Source organism: Octopus sinensis, linkage group LG1 (assembly GCF_006345805.1).
Source record: "Octopus sinensis linkage group LG1, ASM634580v1, whole genome shotgun sequence".
NCBI classification, from domain to species: Eukaryota; Metazoa; Mollusca; class Cephalopoda; order Octopoda; family Octopodidae; genus Octopus; species Octopus sinensis.
The window spans coordinates 89,746,833-89,765,402 of NC_042997.1; the positions used below are offsets into that span (position 1 = coordinate 89,746,833).

At 36.2% G+C, this 18,570-nt stretch overlaps 1 protein-coding gene across 7 annotated transcripts in view; it reads left to right on the forward strand.

The window, feature by feature from the left end:
• LOC115209965 (signal peptide peptidase-like 3) overlaps window positions 1-18,570 on the forward strand; it is a 368,123-nt gene that overhangs the window by 88,703 nt on the left and 260,850 nt on the right. For all 7 annotated transcript variants that reach the window (XM_029778623.2, XM_029778616.2, XM_036502734.1 and 4 more), the window contains exon 2: window positions 15,913-15,966. The gene's annotated coding sequence lies outside the window, so the exon portion shown is untranslated. The remainder of the gene's footprint in view (window positions 1-15,912; window positions 15,967-18,570) is intronic.

The following is an 18,570-nucleotide window of genomic DNA, read 5'->3' on the forward strand; positions in this document are numbered from 1 at the left end:
ATATATGTATATATATGTATATATATATATATATATATATATATAAATATAAAGGGTAAAGATCCCCCCTTCAGTCATGAATGATCATGGGATTGCTCCTAGAAAGTTCCCCTCCAAGGCACAAGTCTGGGTAAGGTTGTTTATGGAAGACCAGCAGTTGCCCATGCATACCAGTCTCCCCTCTCCATGCCCAGATATTATCCAAGGAAAAGGCAAAGGCCAATACAACTTGGCACTAGTGATGTAGAAATGAGTGAACTGGAGCAACGTGAAATAAGTGTCTTGCTCAAGAACACCACATAACCCGGTCTGGGAATCAAACTCACCGCCTCATGATTGTGAGCCCGATACTTTAACCACTAAGCCATGTGCCTTCATAGATATATATGTATATGTATCAGGTCATCCCATAAGTTCTGTCCAAATTTTGAATAAAGAAAACAAGTGATCAAATGTTATATTTAATTGAAATTTAATCATCAATGTACTTTCCCTGATTATCTATGATTTTCTTCCATCCATTTACAAGCTTTTCAATCCCATCAATGTAAAACTCTTGGTTTCAAAGTGAACAACTCTGAAATGTCAGCCTCCTCCTGGCTTGCGAAAGTTATGTCCCCCAAATGATTCTGTAAACTACAAAACAAATGGTAGTCTGAAGGAGCAAGGTCAGGAGAATAAGGTGGATGAGGAATTTTTTCCCAACCAAGCTCTCCAATCTTCTGTGATATGATCTTTGTAGTGTGGGGTCGTGCATTGTCCTGATGAAACATCACTCCTTTTCAATTCACTAAAGTGGGTCTTTTTTTTCTTCAAAGCTTGGTTCAAACACTCTAATTGCTGACTGTAGACTTGAGCATTGATTGTTGCTTTAGGTGGTAACAATTCAAGGTGAATTACTTCTTTGCAATCCCACCTGATAGAGAGAACCTTTTTCTGATGAAGTTCCCTTCTCGGTTGTGGTTGAGCTTTTTCCCTTTTACCAAGCCACTGTTTATGACATTTAACATTTTGATAGAAGACCCATTTTGCATCACCAGTCACAAGTCTATCCAAAAAGGGTGAAATGTGTTCACAAGAATGGAGAGAAGAGCAGATGTCGACTCGGGATTTGTGGTTGCTTTCAGATAATTCATGAGGCACCCGTTTTCCAAATACAGGAGCCTTTCCAAGTTGTTGAAGATGACGATAAACAGTTGTATGGTTTGAACTAAACTTTATTGCCAATTCTTCAACTGATAATGCAGGATTTTCTTCAAGTAATACCTTGAGGAGCTTATCATCAAACTCAAATGGACATCCTATTCAATCTTCATCTTGTATGTTATTCATGTCATAAAAATTTCATAAACTTTTATGAGAATGTGAAATAAAGATTATTTCACATCCTCTTGAAGTTTCTAAATTCTTATGATGTCAACGATTACACACACACACACACACACACACAAGCATACACACACATATGCATACACACATATACATACATACATATATATATGTGTGTGTACATGTATATATGTGTGTATTTGTGTATGCATGTGTTTATGTGTATATGTGTATCTATCTATCTCTCTCTCTCTCTCTCTCTCTCTCTCTATATATATATATATATATATATATATATTATATATACATACATACATACACACACACACACAAACGTACATATTTTTTTAAAGCTATTTTCTCTATTGTAAATGGTTTAAAGGAAACATTTTTTTCCTTTTTATCTTATGTTCCTACCTCATTAGTTTGTCCTTCTTCTTTCTTCTTGCTTTGTAAGCTTTAAGCCATTTACTGATGATTGGTTAGTCTAGGTTTATATTTTTTGTTTTAAATCTACCCTTTAATAAATAATAATACTGGTTCATTATATAATCGTCTTCATTGGTAATAAGCTGCTTGCTTAGAACTTCCTACTTTATAATTTAGCAGTTAGTTTGGAAGAATTAACATAAGTCTGTAGTAGAAATATTTCTGTTTGAAAGTGGAAATTACTGAGTCAAATTTTTTTCGTGTCAATTTGTTGCCTGTACATGATATGAAAGTAAGCAGTTTGATATAGGTATTATTTGTTGACAGAATAAATATAAAATATTTTATAATATAAAAATATGACACTAGTCAAAACTTTCATTACATTATATGTTATAGATTCATAAGTTTATAAGTCATCCTGCTGAAATTTAGATGAAAATGGAATTCCAGTAATCTTAGAAGTTCGTTTTTCTGAAAATGCCTTTATGTCAATATCTTAAATTGCTTGATTTAATAATCCTGCTTCATTAAAAAGTTTCCTTCTCTAACCTGTCTACCTCCCTGCCTACCTATCTGTCTATCTACCTGCCTACCTACCCATCCATCCATCCATCCATCCTTCCCTCCCTCCCTCATCATCATCCGTCCATTTTCCATGCTGGTGTGGGTTTGACAGTTTACCCAGAACTGGAGCTGGTAAGGCCAGGGGTTGCATCAGGCTCCATTGTCTTTCTGACATGGTTTCTATAACTGGATATGCTTCCTAATGCCAACCGCTCCACAGAGTGTACTGGGTGCTTTTTATATGGCACCAGCACTAATCAATTCTGCTGCCACATAATAAAAAAAATTATATAATAGATATCTTTAACTTGTTTCTGTCATTGGGCTGCAACCATGCTGGGACACCACCTTGAAGGGTTTAGTCAAACAAGCCAACCCTGATATCTATTTTCAAGTCTTGCACTTGTTCTTTTATTTTCTTTTGCTGAAATCCTGAGTTATAGGGATGTAAAGAAATCAACAGTGATTGTCCAACAGTGTGTACGTAGAACAAAGACATGCATGTATGCAAATACACACACACACCACACACACACACACACACACACACACACACACACACACGATTCCATGCAATTTTCATTTACCAAATTCACTCTCAAGGTATTGGTTGATCAGGGATAGCCTTGGGGCTGACCAAAACCTTGTGAGTGGATTTGGTAGGCGGAAACTGAAAGGAGCCCGTTATATATATATATATGTGTGTGTGTGTGTGTGTGTGTGTGTGTATGTATGTGTGTATATATATATGTGTGTGTGTGTGTGTGTGTGTGTGTGTGTGTGGTGTGTGTGCGCGCGCGCGTATATATATATATATATATATGTAAATTAGCAGTTCAGCAAAAGAGACTGATAGAATAAGTATCTGGCTTATAAGAAAAAAAATAAGTACTGGGGTCAATTCAGTAGACTAAAAGTTCTTCAAGGCGGTGCTCTAGCATGGCCACAGTCTCATGACTAAAACAAGTCAAAGGTATCTACAACTTCTGTAACTTCCTTGCCTTCGGAGACATCAAAATCATTTCACTCAGGATATTAAGCCTTTTGTTTACTATATTTTTATTGAAATACATTGTCTTTATTTCAATTATTTTTCAAAACAATGAAGAATTTAGTATAATACCTTTGTCATTATTAAACTGGTGTTATGAATATAAATTAACATGAAAATTTGATGGAAGATTTTTAACTTAGATTACTTTTAATCAGGAAGTTTGCATAATTCAACCAGGGGTGGTATCAGAAGAGTTAAACCATATTAACTTCACCCTGTTACCCTGATGTAACCAATCTTGGAATGCATGTAAAAAAGACATTTTGTACCACCCCTTCACCTCACGTTAATAAATAGAAAACAAAAATAGACTATGTTTGTGATGAAGTGTAACTTTGTTTTAAGTCCTGATGGGTTCTAAGGTATTCAAGATTTTAAGCAAATAAAAGATGAATCTGTCCCTGGAGAATTGGCCATAGTTAAAGCTATGGGGCTTCAAATCTTGAAGGAGTCTTAAGAGTATTGTTGTGACATGTGCACTAGCTTAGCTGGTGGGGAGGTAGGGCAATGAGGGTGGTCTGCCCCAAGCAATGCTTTTATGGGGGAAGAGTACCTTGTAGCCTGCTGTATACGTCTGTACAAGGAGGTGAGGCATGAACTCAAGGGTTGCCCTGAGGAGCCCACACTCTAGCCATGTCACTGGTCATATATTTTTTTTGGCATTTTTAGATCTGGTGGTGTCTTACTGCCTCCAAATTGATTCCAGTACATGACTGGTACATTATTTATTGATGCCAAAAAGGATGAAAGTCAAGGTTGACCTTAGTGTTATATGAACTCACTGTCCAGAGAGTTAGAACAAATACTACAAAGTAAACAGTCTGATGCCAAACTACTTGACCAGATTGTCACCTGCAAGAATTACTGATCAGGAATTCTATTGTGGAGATAAGATATTGGCTCTTTGTAATCGTTCCAAAATAATTGGCTGATAAAATGAATGTGTGTTTGATAAAGTGTTCCTGCCAGAAACACAAGTGAAACAAATAACAAATGCAGTGGATTTGAATTAATGACCTTAGTTTTCAGAGTACAGTACCTTAATTGCTTGGTGGATTTCACTGAGTAGATACTGCTTTACTTTAGTTTTTTGTTTTGGGCATGGCTGTGTGGTTAGGGAGCGTGCTTCCTAGCTACATGGTTTCGGGTTCAGTCCCACTGCGTGGCACTTTGGGTAGGTGTCTTCCACTATAGCCCCGAGCCGACCGAAGCTTTGTGATTGAATTCGGCAGGCGGAAGTTACTGCCGTATGTGTACATGAGCGTGTAAGTTCTTGACATTAAGGACATTGCAAAAAACCTGGTTGGTGGCCCAATCTTCTTAGTTCTTTGACAGGGCTTAGAAAAACTGAAGGACAACAGAAATAAGTGTGAATTTGGGAGAGTAATTTGTTGAAAAAAATCATAATTAACTGCTCCTCCTGTATTTTCTTTTACCGCAAGCTAGGAACTATTCAGCACCACCCTCACACACACGCACACATTCATGTTTGTCCATCTGCTATTGTGTTTCATGCTTAATATAAACACATCACAGAAAGTTTTTAGTAAGTGCAACACATAAAATTCTTGGCCCTTGAGTTATGTAGCTTTACAGCTAATGTGTGTGTGTGCGTGTGTTGACACATGAATGAATCATTGCCTATAACATTGTATATATTAAAAGTAATCTAATCTGTATAATATGTGGGGAAGATAAATATAATTTTCTTATTTTTTTCCCTGTTATTTTGGCATTTTTATTTGCATCCACTTACTCTCTTAAGCAAGTTTCATCAAGTTCATTTTTCAACAATAGCTCCATTATTGATGGCTCAAGTACTCTAGTGTAAGCATAAATGCACACAAGCACGCACAAACACAACATACACACACACACACAATGGAGGGAATATCTAAAATGCAGTTTGGGATACACTATGCTTGAATAAAAGACTATTGAAGCCATGACTAACAGTTGTTGAACTCTGAGAATTTGTCACAGAAAAAACATGTTGGTCAACTGTAAGTGATCAAGAGCTGGAAATAAAGATTTTAGCTAATGCAGAAGATGAGTAAGGTTGGAGTTCCGTAGCATAAAACTTGCACACACATATATGAATGTAGGCACTTCTGTATAGTCACTCAACCCTCTAGAAATAGTAAGCACACATTCACATCACAGCCTACCATCTTAAATATTGAAAAGACACATTGAAAATCATCATCACCTATATCATCACCATTTAACAGTTGTTTTCCATGTTGGCATGGGTTGGATGGTTTGACAGGAGCTGGTGAGCCAGAGGATTACACCAAGCTCTATTGTCTACTTTGGCATGGTTCTATGGCCTGGTTGCTCTTCATAATGCCATGCACTTTACTGAGTGTACAAGGTGCGTTTGATATGGCAGCAGCACCAGTAAGGTCATCAAGTAATTTGCAAGACATAACCCCTCAACTGAGGTGGGATAGTATTGAGGGAGATGACTTTGTGCCAGGTGATGAGAGGTTATAGTATGATGGAGGGACAGAAACAGGTGTTGTGTTGTAGAGAAGGTAAACTCACCTAATTATATGGGAAGGTCACAGCTGGAGAGTTTTTGATAATTTAGTATGGAAAGATAAAACTGGAGTACTTTATGTAGCTTATATAGTTTGTGTTAACTTCTGGAAGAACTACACTTTTATTGTTTACTTGTTTCAGTCATTGGAATGCAGCCATACTAGGGTACCACCTTGAAGTTGAACAAGCTAACCCTAGTACTTACTTTTCATTTTGGTACTTGTTCTGTTGGTCTCTTTTTACCAAACTTTTGAGCTATTGAGATGTAAATAAACCAGCACCAGTTGTCAAGTGGTGGTGGGGCACAAACACTAAAACACACACACAAACATACATACACACACACAGGACAGGTTCTTTCAGTTGCCACCTACCAAATCCACTCATGTGGCCTTGGTTGGCCCAGAGCTATAGCAGAAGACACTTGCTTGAGGTGTCACACAGTGGGACTGAACCTGAAACTGTGTGGCTGGGAAGCAAGCTTCTTATTACACAACCATGCTTGTGTCTGCAGCGATTCATGCTAAAATTCATTTGCAGAATTCATGTGATGCATGTGATTATAGGGAAAAATAAATGTTGTGTATAATTTGGATGGAAAAAAAAACAGTAGTTAAAAACATAAAATTCAACAAATAAAAAGACCCAGTAGAGGATTAAACAGCAATTGTTGTGAAGTTGAGGTAGACTTGGGAATATTACAACCCAAACTATTATGCAATTATCCATTTTCATTTTGAGAAAGCATATTCCATAAAGAGTATTTCAATTTCAATGCTTCCATTCATATGAATGACCAACTGACAGTTGATGTACTTTCCCAGGTTACTGAAGTAAAAAGCAGAATTTTACTATTTAAACCAGCCATATCCAGCCAAAATATTCTACCTGTTTTGTGTTGAAACTGACCAGATCTGATTTCTCACACCTGCTCTGCAATGTCACTCTAAAAATAACCATATCGTTGATCTCTCAAAGCTTTAAGATAATGTATGATTAATTCAAAACAATGTGAATAAATAAGCTGTACATATGACAGAATAATCTGAATGCTAAAGGGTTAAATCTAATATTGATTTCAAATTTTGGCACGAGGCCAACAATTCCAAGGGTGAAGATTAGTTGATTACATCAACCCCAGTGTTCAATTGGTACTTAGTTTATCAACCCCAAAAGGATGAAAGGCAAAGTCGACCTTGGTGAGATTTGAACAACAGAATGTAAAGATGGACAAAATGTCACTAAGCACTTTGCCCAGTGTGCTAATGACTCTGCTAGCTTGCTACCTTATTAAATCTAACATTAAAACCATTGCTGGTTAAATACATGCAGATAATGGACCTGACCTTCAGTGAGAAGTGGAAGTGGGGCACTGATTTATACCCAGCATCCATCTAAATTTTATTGTATGTCATACAAAATTGCAGTCTGGAAAGGGTGTTTTATCTTGTATAGTCAACATTCTAATGAGGAAGCCCTTATGTAGTAGTTTAGTTTACTAGAGATAGCAGCTAAATCTTGTAATCACATTTTCTCATTTATAACAAAAAAAAAATTGATTAAAAAATGTGATTTACTTTATATCTGAAAAATGACAAGATAGCTGATGCTGGAACACCTTTGATCAGAGGCCTACTCAATCGGACAGACCTGAGGCTAAACAACAACAGCCAACCGACCAATTATCATTTTACATACCAGTTGGAAATATGATAAAGTTAGTTGCTTGACTTTTCATAATCAGAAGTATACATAAGTGAGTAATTAGCATGGTTTGCATAGAAAGGCAATGTGATATGTGAATTTTAACACTCTTTCTTTTGCCATAAATGTACTAGTGATGAAATAGCTCTGACTAGGACTTGAAAAGTTCAGTTTAGCCAAGCTTAATTACACTACTTATCTCTTTTACTACACATGCAGTTGATCAAATTGACAAAGCATACTTACTGGTTAATTTTTCATTAACCATACTTGGATGAAAAGAAAATTCAGTCTCAGTTGAATTTGAACTCAAAATCTGGAGCAGTGTTTTGCAACCTTTTTATTCTTGGAGAGGTGCAGGCATGGATATGTGGTTACGTAGTTCATTTCCCAACCACATAATTTCAGGTTCAGTCCCACTGTGTGATACCTTGGTCAAGCATCTTCTATTTTAGTGACTAATATTTTGTAAGTAGATTTGGTAGACAGAAATTGAAAGCAGCTCATCATGTGTGTGTGTGTGTGTGTGTGTGTGTGTGTGTGTTCAGAAAACAAAAAAACAGAGACAGGTGAGGGAACAAGAAGCAGGTGTATTGGTTTGAAGCTTGGGAAAAATAGAAAAGTCCTTGATGTTTTGAACCTACACACTTCAATAGAAAAGCATGAGGGGGGGGGGCATGGAAAGAGAGAAAAAATGGAGAGACAAAAGTGTGTCAGGATTAATAGTTACGTGCACGCACACATGCACACACGTGTTTGTGTGTGTCTCCTTGTCTTCACATCATATGATATATAAGGGAGTGTTACCATCATACATGTGGAGGTCATTCATTTCCAGTCTTCTATGTAAACATGTCTGAGTAAGAGAAAGTATTATCTTACTTAGGCTTTCTGCCTAGAGTAGAAAAAAAAAAAATCTGAAAAATTTTTGGGGAGGGGGCTAGTCAAGCAACTGGTATTTAATTTATTGACTCCAAAGTCGACCTCGGCAGAATTTGAACTCAGAACATAAAGACAGACAAAATAGTGCTAAGCGTTTTGCCCAGCATGCTAACATTTCTGCCACCTCACTGCCTTATCTTACTTTGAAACTGATGAAGGTTGGCAACAAGAAGGATATCTACCTGCCAGAAATCTGCCTCATTGAATTGCATCTACTCTAAGCCAACCTGGAAAAAGTGGACATTAAAATGATGATACCCCTTGAAATACTTTTCATGTTTCAGAGAAACCCTACATTAAAGATTGTTATATATCTTTATTTATCTGTTTTCTTCCTTTTCAAAAAGTTAAGATGGTTTTGTACAAGCTAAGTGAAATCGTAATTGTGGTCAGTGTCATTAACACATGAAAGGCACCCATTCTGGTGACACATAAAGGGTACCCATGGGGTGACACGTAAAAATCACCCGTGCTGGTGATATGTAAAAGACATTTGTGCCAGTGACACGTAATAGACACCTTACAAGTAAAAGACACCTAGTACACCCTATTGAGTTGTTGGCATTAAGAGCGGCATCCAGCCATAGAAATCAAGTCAGACTGGAGCCTGGTGCAGTTCTTTGGCTCACCAGTTCCAGTCAAACCGGCTTACCAATGCTAGCATGGAAAAAGGACGCTAAATGATGATGATAATGATTATACAAGATAATAATTAAATTATATATTATGCATTTTGTGTTTTGTTATGTGTGTGATCTGGTTCATGGGAAAATTGTTTTGCATGAAACCCATCTGTGGTGCTAAAATGTTTGTGGGTGGGGGTTGCTTGTTTAGGAGTTTCCTTTGCAGCAACATGGTTTCATGATGCCATGTAAAAAGCAACCATGCTGGTGCCATGTAATACACACCATGGCAACACCATGTACAAGTACCCATGCCAGTGTCATGTAAAAAGCACCCAGCACATTCTGCAAAGTGGTTGGCATTAGGAAGGGCATCCAGTTTAGAAACCAAGCCAAATAAGATTGGAACCTGGTGCAGCTCTCTTGCATGCCAGCTATGGTCAAACCATCCAACCCATGCCAACATGGAAAATTGACATTAAAGGATGATCATGATAATGGTGTTTCATCTCACTGTCTGGTACCTTAGGCAAGTGTCTCTGTTGTCTGTGGCCAACCAATATGTTGTGAGTAAATTTGATAGATAGAAATTGTGCAGAAAACTGTTGTGTGTGTGTGTGTGTGTGTGTGTGTAAGAGTGGGGGAGAGACTATGGTATTTGTGTAAGTGAGGAAGTGTTTGGGATGAAGTGTTGAATATGTATTCTAGGAAGAATAACACTGCATGGGAAGGTGATGGACTGAAAGTAGGATATTCAGGTGTATAGCATAAGATTAGGTGCAGGGGTTGTTCTTAGCTTACACAAAGAAGTGGTCCAGTGGTGCAGTAACAGTGTTTGAACAGTTTGAAGGTGGGCTAGTATTAAGAGGTTATCAACAAGTGTACAATATGTATATAGAAAGCATGCTCTATCTCTGTCTCTCTTTGTCTCACAGACACACACACCCACATACACACACACACACACACACACACACACATGCATGCAAACACACACAAATACATGCACCTTATCAGTGATGTAAAATAGATCATACAGATACATACCCAAGCCTACAAATATACATACAGCTATGCATATATGTAAATCCACTGTTTTGCATCCACTAACAACCATATACATACATGTGCATGCAACCACACTTATGCAGATGCAACCATACATATGCACACAAACAAGCATGCATGTGTCATCATATATTAAGGCTATACATACAACTATATATGCATACAAAATCATGCATATACAAACTACCCTACCTGTGTAAGCATACAAACATGAGGTTATATACATATACACACTCAACAACTATGTACGCAAACACACACAAAACAGGGCTCCCTTCAGTCATGAATGACCATAAGATTGCACCTAGAAAGTTCCCCTCTGAGGCACAAGTCCAGGCCAGGTTATTTATAAAAGACCAGCAGTCGCCCATACATACCAACTGCCTCTCTCTACACCACCTGTGTTATCCAAAAGAAAGACAAATGTTGCCACAGCTTGGCACCAGTGATGTCGCAACTCATCTCTACAGCTGAGTGAACTGAAACAACATGAAATAAAGTGTCTTGCTCAAGAACACAACACATAGACTGGTCCGGGAATCAAACTCACTACCTCATTGTGAGCCTGATGCTCTACGTAACTACTGAGCCATGCACTTTCACTCAAAAACACACAAACACATAGATTTAAACAAACATACATGCTTGTGTAAGATTCTTTTACCAAAAGGTGTGTACATTGAACATATGTACACAATATATAAGCAAAAAAAATATATACAGTTATATACACCAAAGCATAAACATACTGTTAAGGGTAGGTACATAAGCATGCATGTACATTAGAAAGTATTTATGTGCACAGCAAAAAGTATTCATGTGCATTCAAGTGTACATTCATAAAGCATACACACATTTATCCAAACATTCACATATCCAAAATTATTCACATGTACACAAAGGTATATATGCACTCATACATGCACAAAAGTGCATACAAACACATTCATACATGAAATGCACTCACATACTCAAATGTGTATACACACGCATGTACACAAATGTATGTACACATCTTTGTGTGCATATACATAGAGGCAGAAAAATACATTAGACATGTAAACATATGTGATAGGCCATCATCTAATGTGTCCATTAAAAGATGTTAAGAAGGTATACTATATTTTGAAAAGAAACATAAGTAGAGATTTAATTTCCTTTAGATATTTTTCTGCAAATAATGGCCAATTTTGAAATGTGTTAGTTTATAAAATCTCTTTCTATTCAACTTTATCTGTTGAAATATTATGTCTCTCTCAAAACTGTTTTGACAAAAGGAAACAAGCATACACACATCACATGCACACTTACACACACACATACACACTTCAAAAGTAAATAGACATCGCTCGTACAGGTTTATCTGTGCAGAGGCTACTCATTAGTATGATTTGCAAACAGGTTACTAATTAAAAACTGCACAAGGTATGTCTACTACACATTAAAATAGGGATTCTGTGCATCAAGTAACATTATTTTGTTTTCTAGAAATCTTTCAAATATGGTGTCTATTCACTTTTGAGATGTCTGTGCATGCACGTGCATACAAACACACACACGCACACACTTTCGTTTTTTAAAAATTTGAGAAAGAGTTTTCAATTCATATAAATCATTTATTCATTCAAGGCTGATGTTGCTCTTATTTGTAATCTGAGCTTTCTTTAGATTGTGTATGAAAGGTTTCCTTTTCTCATCAATTCATTAAACTTTAGACTTGGGTTGCAGCCCCAAATGATCCATAATTTTATGAATATTTGTTGTGTACATTTAGTGAAAAATAACTCACTAAATCTAATCATGATGCACTCTCTGGAATGCATGTGTTTTTATCCCTAGTATGTATATATATGGACATATATAAAGATAAGTTGTGTCTGGGGAGAGTCATTTTCTTTTTGTGCCTTATTATGTAACACACTCGTTTTCTTCATAATTTCCATATAATATTCATCTCTTTTCTTTATATATATATATATATATATACACACACACACACACTCATATAATATATACACATACACACTCACTCATACACACACAAACACACATACACACACACACACATATACATATGATGTCTCAGCATGACCACAGCTTTAAAGCTGAACACACACACTATATATATGCCCATGCTTTAGATGTTGCTTTATTTTCTGTTGGCATCAGTTTCTTAGATGAAATTTCCTTCTCTGTTTTTGTATTCATTTGAGAATAGTTGACCTTGTGCTTAAAAAGAGAGGCTTGGTGTGCAACCCCCACATCAGCTCTGATCTCAGCAACTTATATTGAATGGTTTTCCAGACATGACCATCTGATCTCAAATTTTGTGTATTTTGAACTTGGATTATATCAACTGTTGTCTTGCATTTTCAAACCAGCTGAGTGTAATTATTGGGAAATGCATTTGCTACTTCTAGCAAGCTGCATGGCCATGCAGAACCTCAAATGTTGATGAGATTCAGTGAGGAGTTGATCTGGAATTGAGTATGTATTAACAAGAAAATTAGGTAGACAGGGAAATGCATCTACTTTATTGACCGTTACAACTACACAAACACTCCTTAATCCTTTAGCATTTAAATTGGTCATATCTGGTCCAAAATTTTCTGTCAGTTTTTTGTTTAAATTAGCCAGATTTGGCCTCTCACACACTGCTAAACTGTGCCCTCCCTCTCCCTCTTGTACCATTGATACAATGGTCTTTTGTCTTTTGTTGTATGCCATCTCTCATTTTAATCATATTTGTCACATTTGTCTCTTTCCTTTCTGACCCTTATACAGAATAGCAGACATTCTTTGTATATTAATCATTCTGTTGCCATATTACTGTTAAAATATACTGTATTTGTTTCAGTTAATTTTTAAAATTATAAAGTATTTAATAAAATAACTTTGCTATTGAAATTTCTGTGAGATTTTCATTTAGATAATTTTAGAACAGAAAATTTGTATCATAGAATCAGGGCTGGCCTTAGGTGGATTAGTATCAAAAAAGGTTAAACAATTTCCTTTTCTCTCAACTCTACATTTATGAACAGTTGTTTGAAATAGTTGGTAACTCTTCTTCACATTTTGAATTACTTCACTTTGCCATGATAAAATAATATTTTACTTAAAGCAACATCTAAAGCATGGGCATAGAGGGAGAAGTTAAAGGGGTGATATTGCCAACAATGCTGTGCAAGTGAATCAACCTCAACTTTGATAATGTGACTGGCGTAATAGGCACAAAGCCTGAAATTTTGTGGGTGGAAGATAGTCAATTACATCAACCCCTGTGCTCAACTGGTACTTATTTTATCAAACCGGAAAAGATAAAAAGCTTAGTCAGCCATGGCAGAATTTGAACTCGGAATATAAAGATGAATGAATTGTGCTAAGCTCTTTGTTCAGTCTGATAATGATTTTGCCAGATTGTTGCCCCCCTCCCCCTCATCCCCGTCGACCTCCCCCCCTCCTCTTCGACCTCCTCCTCCTTTTCGACCTCCTCCTCTAGTGGCTGATGATATATGCATCTCTGATCACAAGCAAAAGTAGTGGGGGAGCATCATAGCCATGTGTTGAAAGGGATTCTTTGGGGTTTGAATAATTCACCTCTGGAAACATGGGTGTTTTGTTCATCATCCTTAAACAAACATTATTCAGGGACCTTTTGAGCAGGATGAGCTACTCAACCAGAAGAAAATTCTAACTGGCCTCCGTTTGCAAGGTCATATGCTATTTATCGTGATCATGTAGTTGTGATGCATGTGCCTAGTGTACCCTTATCAGACAGGCTGTCATGATGGGTATACTCTGCTTTGTATATTGTACCCTAGTGTCACTTTGATGGCATGCATTGCTCTCACGCTTAATATTAATATGTTAATCATGGTTTCAAATTTTGGCACAATACCAGAAATTTCAGAGAAAGGTTAAATCAATTATGGCAATTCCAGTGTTCAACTGATACTTATTTTTCTGACCCACAAAAGGATGAGGCAAGGCCAACATCAGTGGCGTTTGAACTTAGAATGTAAAGAACCAGAAGAAATGCTACTTCGTGTTTTAATTGGCACGGTAAAGGCCAAGAGTGTCAGTGAGAAGGGGTTTAGTTGAGTATATCAAACTCAGTACTTGACTGATACTTTGTTATTGACCCTGAAAGAATGAAAGACCATGTTTGAAACTCCTTATGTCTCCTCCTCAGGTATTAACATACAGCAATTAAACTACGACTAACAATGTTAATCCTTACCCAGGCCAAGCCAAGCTGAGCTATTACTTCAGTGGAAGAGTTTTATGAGTTAGTTGTAATGATTGAAATGTTGGTGGTGGTAGGTAGAGGTAATAGGGTTGGTAGTAGCACTAGTAATAGCAACAGTAGTGGTTGTGGTGGTGGTTTGTTGCTTACAGATGGAACAGACATGGGGAGTTACATCAATAGTTTAGCCATTAGGAAGGAATGTTTGCTCAACATGAGTCATCTTTAACAGTGTTCCTTCAGGCTTATACATATTTGTAATCAATAAAAAGTTTTTTATTTTTTTGTCCATGTATATATTGCATATTATTTACTATACTTTGTGGTGATGCCGTTATCTTTACCTGTTCGGTTGTTATTTTAGTGTTCTTTAAGAAAACACTTAATTTCCTTCATTTTCGTATATTTTGTGGGTATTTTATTTATTTATTTATTTATTTTTTATTTCATGCCTCTTTTATAGATTCCTATTTTAACCTGTGATTGATTATTTTTCATTTTCATATTGGATTTGTTAGATTCGTTTTAATATTTATTAACAGCAGTTTAAAAATTATGTTTGTTCAACTTAGTTTGTATGTGCACATGTGTGTATACGTATATGTTTATATAATATGTGTTTGCATATGTATGTTTGTGTGTGTGTGTGTGTGTGTGTGTGTATATGTGTGTGTGTATGTATGTATATATATATATATATATATATCACATGACTTTACACATCACATCACATATGATGTGCCATACTAATACACACACCAACTAATACATACTAATACGTACTAATACATACTAGTACATACTAATACTTACACCAACCCTATACATACACACGTCCAGACCCCGCATACGCACTTATACTCTCTCACACACACACACACACATACCTATACATACCAATACGTACTAATACATACTAATACATACTAATACATACACCAACCCTATACATACACACATCCAGACCCCTCCCACGCACTTTTAGCTGGTCCCTCAACCCTTTTATCAACCCTATTATCTCCCCTTATTTCGCTCTCGCGTCTCATGTTTGATCTTTGACCTCTGGCCGAAATCAGATCGCCATGTTGATTCGTTAGCTACTGCACGCATTTTTTTTCTCTCCTTCTTTCTGTGTTTTTCTCTCTCTGTGTATCTTTCTGTTGAAGGGCGTAGGCTCGAAACGTTAAAGACTTGTTTTATTTATATTTCCTGAGCGCCATACTAATACAATTGTTCGTTTGTTTTCCACCTGCCTTCGTCTTTTGTTTATTTTCATAAAGCTTCCCGTTATATATATATATATATATAAAATGTAATGTATGTATTTTGTTGTGTGTGTGTGTGTGTATATTATATATATAAATATATGTATATATAATATTTTTCCTCTTTCTTTATCTTTGCAGGGTATAAAAAGAAACCTATTGGTTCCTTCTGCCTAGTCTGTGATAGTTACAATGGTAAATACTGTTCAGCATTTTTTATTGGATTTAATTATTTAAAAGAAAAAAAAAAATTTTTTTCTTGGTGCATATGTTCTTATTTGCATTCTTTTTCCACTGTGTTTTTCAAATGGCATTTCCATTTTTTCCCCCTTCTGATGAGTTTTATGGATGTTCTGAATGGTTTGGGAAAACAGAAGAGTTAAAAAATAGAAAGAAAAGCTAATCAACTATTAAAAAAAAATAACAGAAAGTTCTGGTATTTATTTCAGTTGAATGTAGTTAGTTTGGGAATGTACAGTCAACGATGATTTATGCCTTCTAGAAGTTTGGTTTGATGAGAGAGAGAGAGAGGGAGAGAAAGCATACACAATTATTTGAGCCAGAGAAAATAGCATTGCTTTGAACAGTCACTAGGGAAACTTGGAGAACTGTTTATAATCTGTGAGTGTAGTGAGAGAGATTGAAGTGACAGCTCTGATGATTAGGAAGAAGTTTTTAAGTGGAAAATTTTCAATATGAAATCCAGTGTTAAGGAAGTCATACGTTATATAAATGGAATTTGCAAACATGAAATAAATGAATGAATAAATTTAAAAGAAAAATAGAGGGTATTAAAAAATGTGTTTATTGCAAATTGAATTGAAAGAATTGGTAAAAAATCTTGTAAGTTATGTGAACAGGATTTGTTAAAAAAAAAAACCTCAAAACACAAGCAAAAATATAAAAATAACCTGGATTAAATTTATAACAATTGTAATGTAAAACATTATAAGAGGCAGTCATGTAGAAATTTCATGCTATGTTTATAGCATGGCATGAATATATATATATATATATATATATATATATATATATGTATGTACTCTTCTGATTCCTTAAAGATCAATCCTGTAAACCGTGTCATTTCTCAAGAGTCCAATATTTGTGATATTCATTACAACACTTGCAGCAAGAGATGTTCACTACTTGATCTTTAGGTTAATTACTGTAGCCTCATTATATTTGCTGCTATCTTGATATTTTCATCTCCTCTTAGAGATTTATTGATTCATTATCACACAACAACTTCATTTCAGGGTGTTAAAATGATTACCTCTCTGTCTGTCTGTCTATCTGTATGTCTTGCCTCCAATGCTTGACTTCATTCTTTCAGATATAAACATTTTCTTACAGATACATGGTGTACACTGTATATATAGTTCCATATTATTGATTCTTGAGATATTTTAATGCAGCATAATGGTTACTGTGTTGTTATTGTTATTTAGGCCCAGTTTTGCTTTGATCGACCTGACTTATGATCAAAGATATTCCAGCCTTGACTATCCAGTCAGATTTTCAGATATAATACACAGGGTGCAGTGAATAAACTGTCATCTAAATTACACAAAAATGAAAATAACTCTGACCTCTCATTTTAACAGATATATTTACAAAATTACATAAAAATATCTTGAAATACTAAAGAGTAAATATATTCAATAATATCACCTTTAGCTTCAACCATGGCCTCCAGACGACTTCAGAATCTCCTGCAACTCTTCTGGACGATCTCATTGTTTAAGTTGGTGAATGCTGCCATAATCTTCAGTTCATCTTTGGTGTTACAAGGAGTTTTGTTGGTCTCTTACTCAACTGTGCCCCACACGTAATAATCAAGGGGGTTGTAGTCTGGGAAGTTAGTTGGGCCAGATGTTAGGGGTAATGTGGCCACAGAAATTGTCTGACAGCCATGATCGGGTTCTCCTGCTTGTTGTCATGTATAGTGCCTTCCAGCAGACACCCTCTTGACCCGGAGCAGCACTACTTCCTCCAGGCACTTGATGTAGGCCTCTGTGTTGAGTCTGAGACCATGTGGAAAGATGAATGGAGGCATAACATTGCCATCAGTAGTGATCACTCCAAACACCATAATGTTGGGTAGATGTTTGATTTTTATCACTCTCAGTACATGACCTCAGTTTGCACTGTCCTCAGATTGACACCCAAACACTCTGAAATGTTCGTATTGGAGCTTCGGTGCAAATGCCGAGCAGTACACCATGTTGTTTCCAAATTTCTGGCAAAGTGAATTGTGTAATGGTGCTGTTTTGCGTACAGATGATGTCCAACTGACCCTACTACACTGTGTAGCTAACAAAATCAAATACAATGTGCATGTATGAAATTAAAAATATAAAATCGCAACAATTTACCTATCTCACCCTGTATGTAGTACTACATCATCGAAGAGGCACTTTATTCAATCTTCCCTGCCTTGTTTAAGATAGTAGGTTGAGATTTGAGAGAGATTTGGCTGCTATTTCTAGTATATGATCATTTATTCACTTGAAGACTCTCCCTATTTGAGTCATGTGATATTGTTTGTGCTTTATGAAACCTAGTTTCCATTTTAGAAATAACACAACATTAGTATATCATTATCATCATCATCATCATTTAAGTCCTCCTTCCATGCTGGCATGGCTCGGATGTTTTAACAAAAGCTGGCAAGTCAGAATATTTTGCCATGCTCTACTGTTTGATTTGGCATGGTTCCCATGGCTAGAAATTAGGCTTGACAATTATAAAGTTGTTAATTTCGGTTTGACATAGTCAGCATATAATTTTCTGTATGAG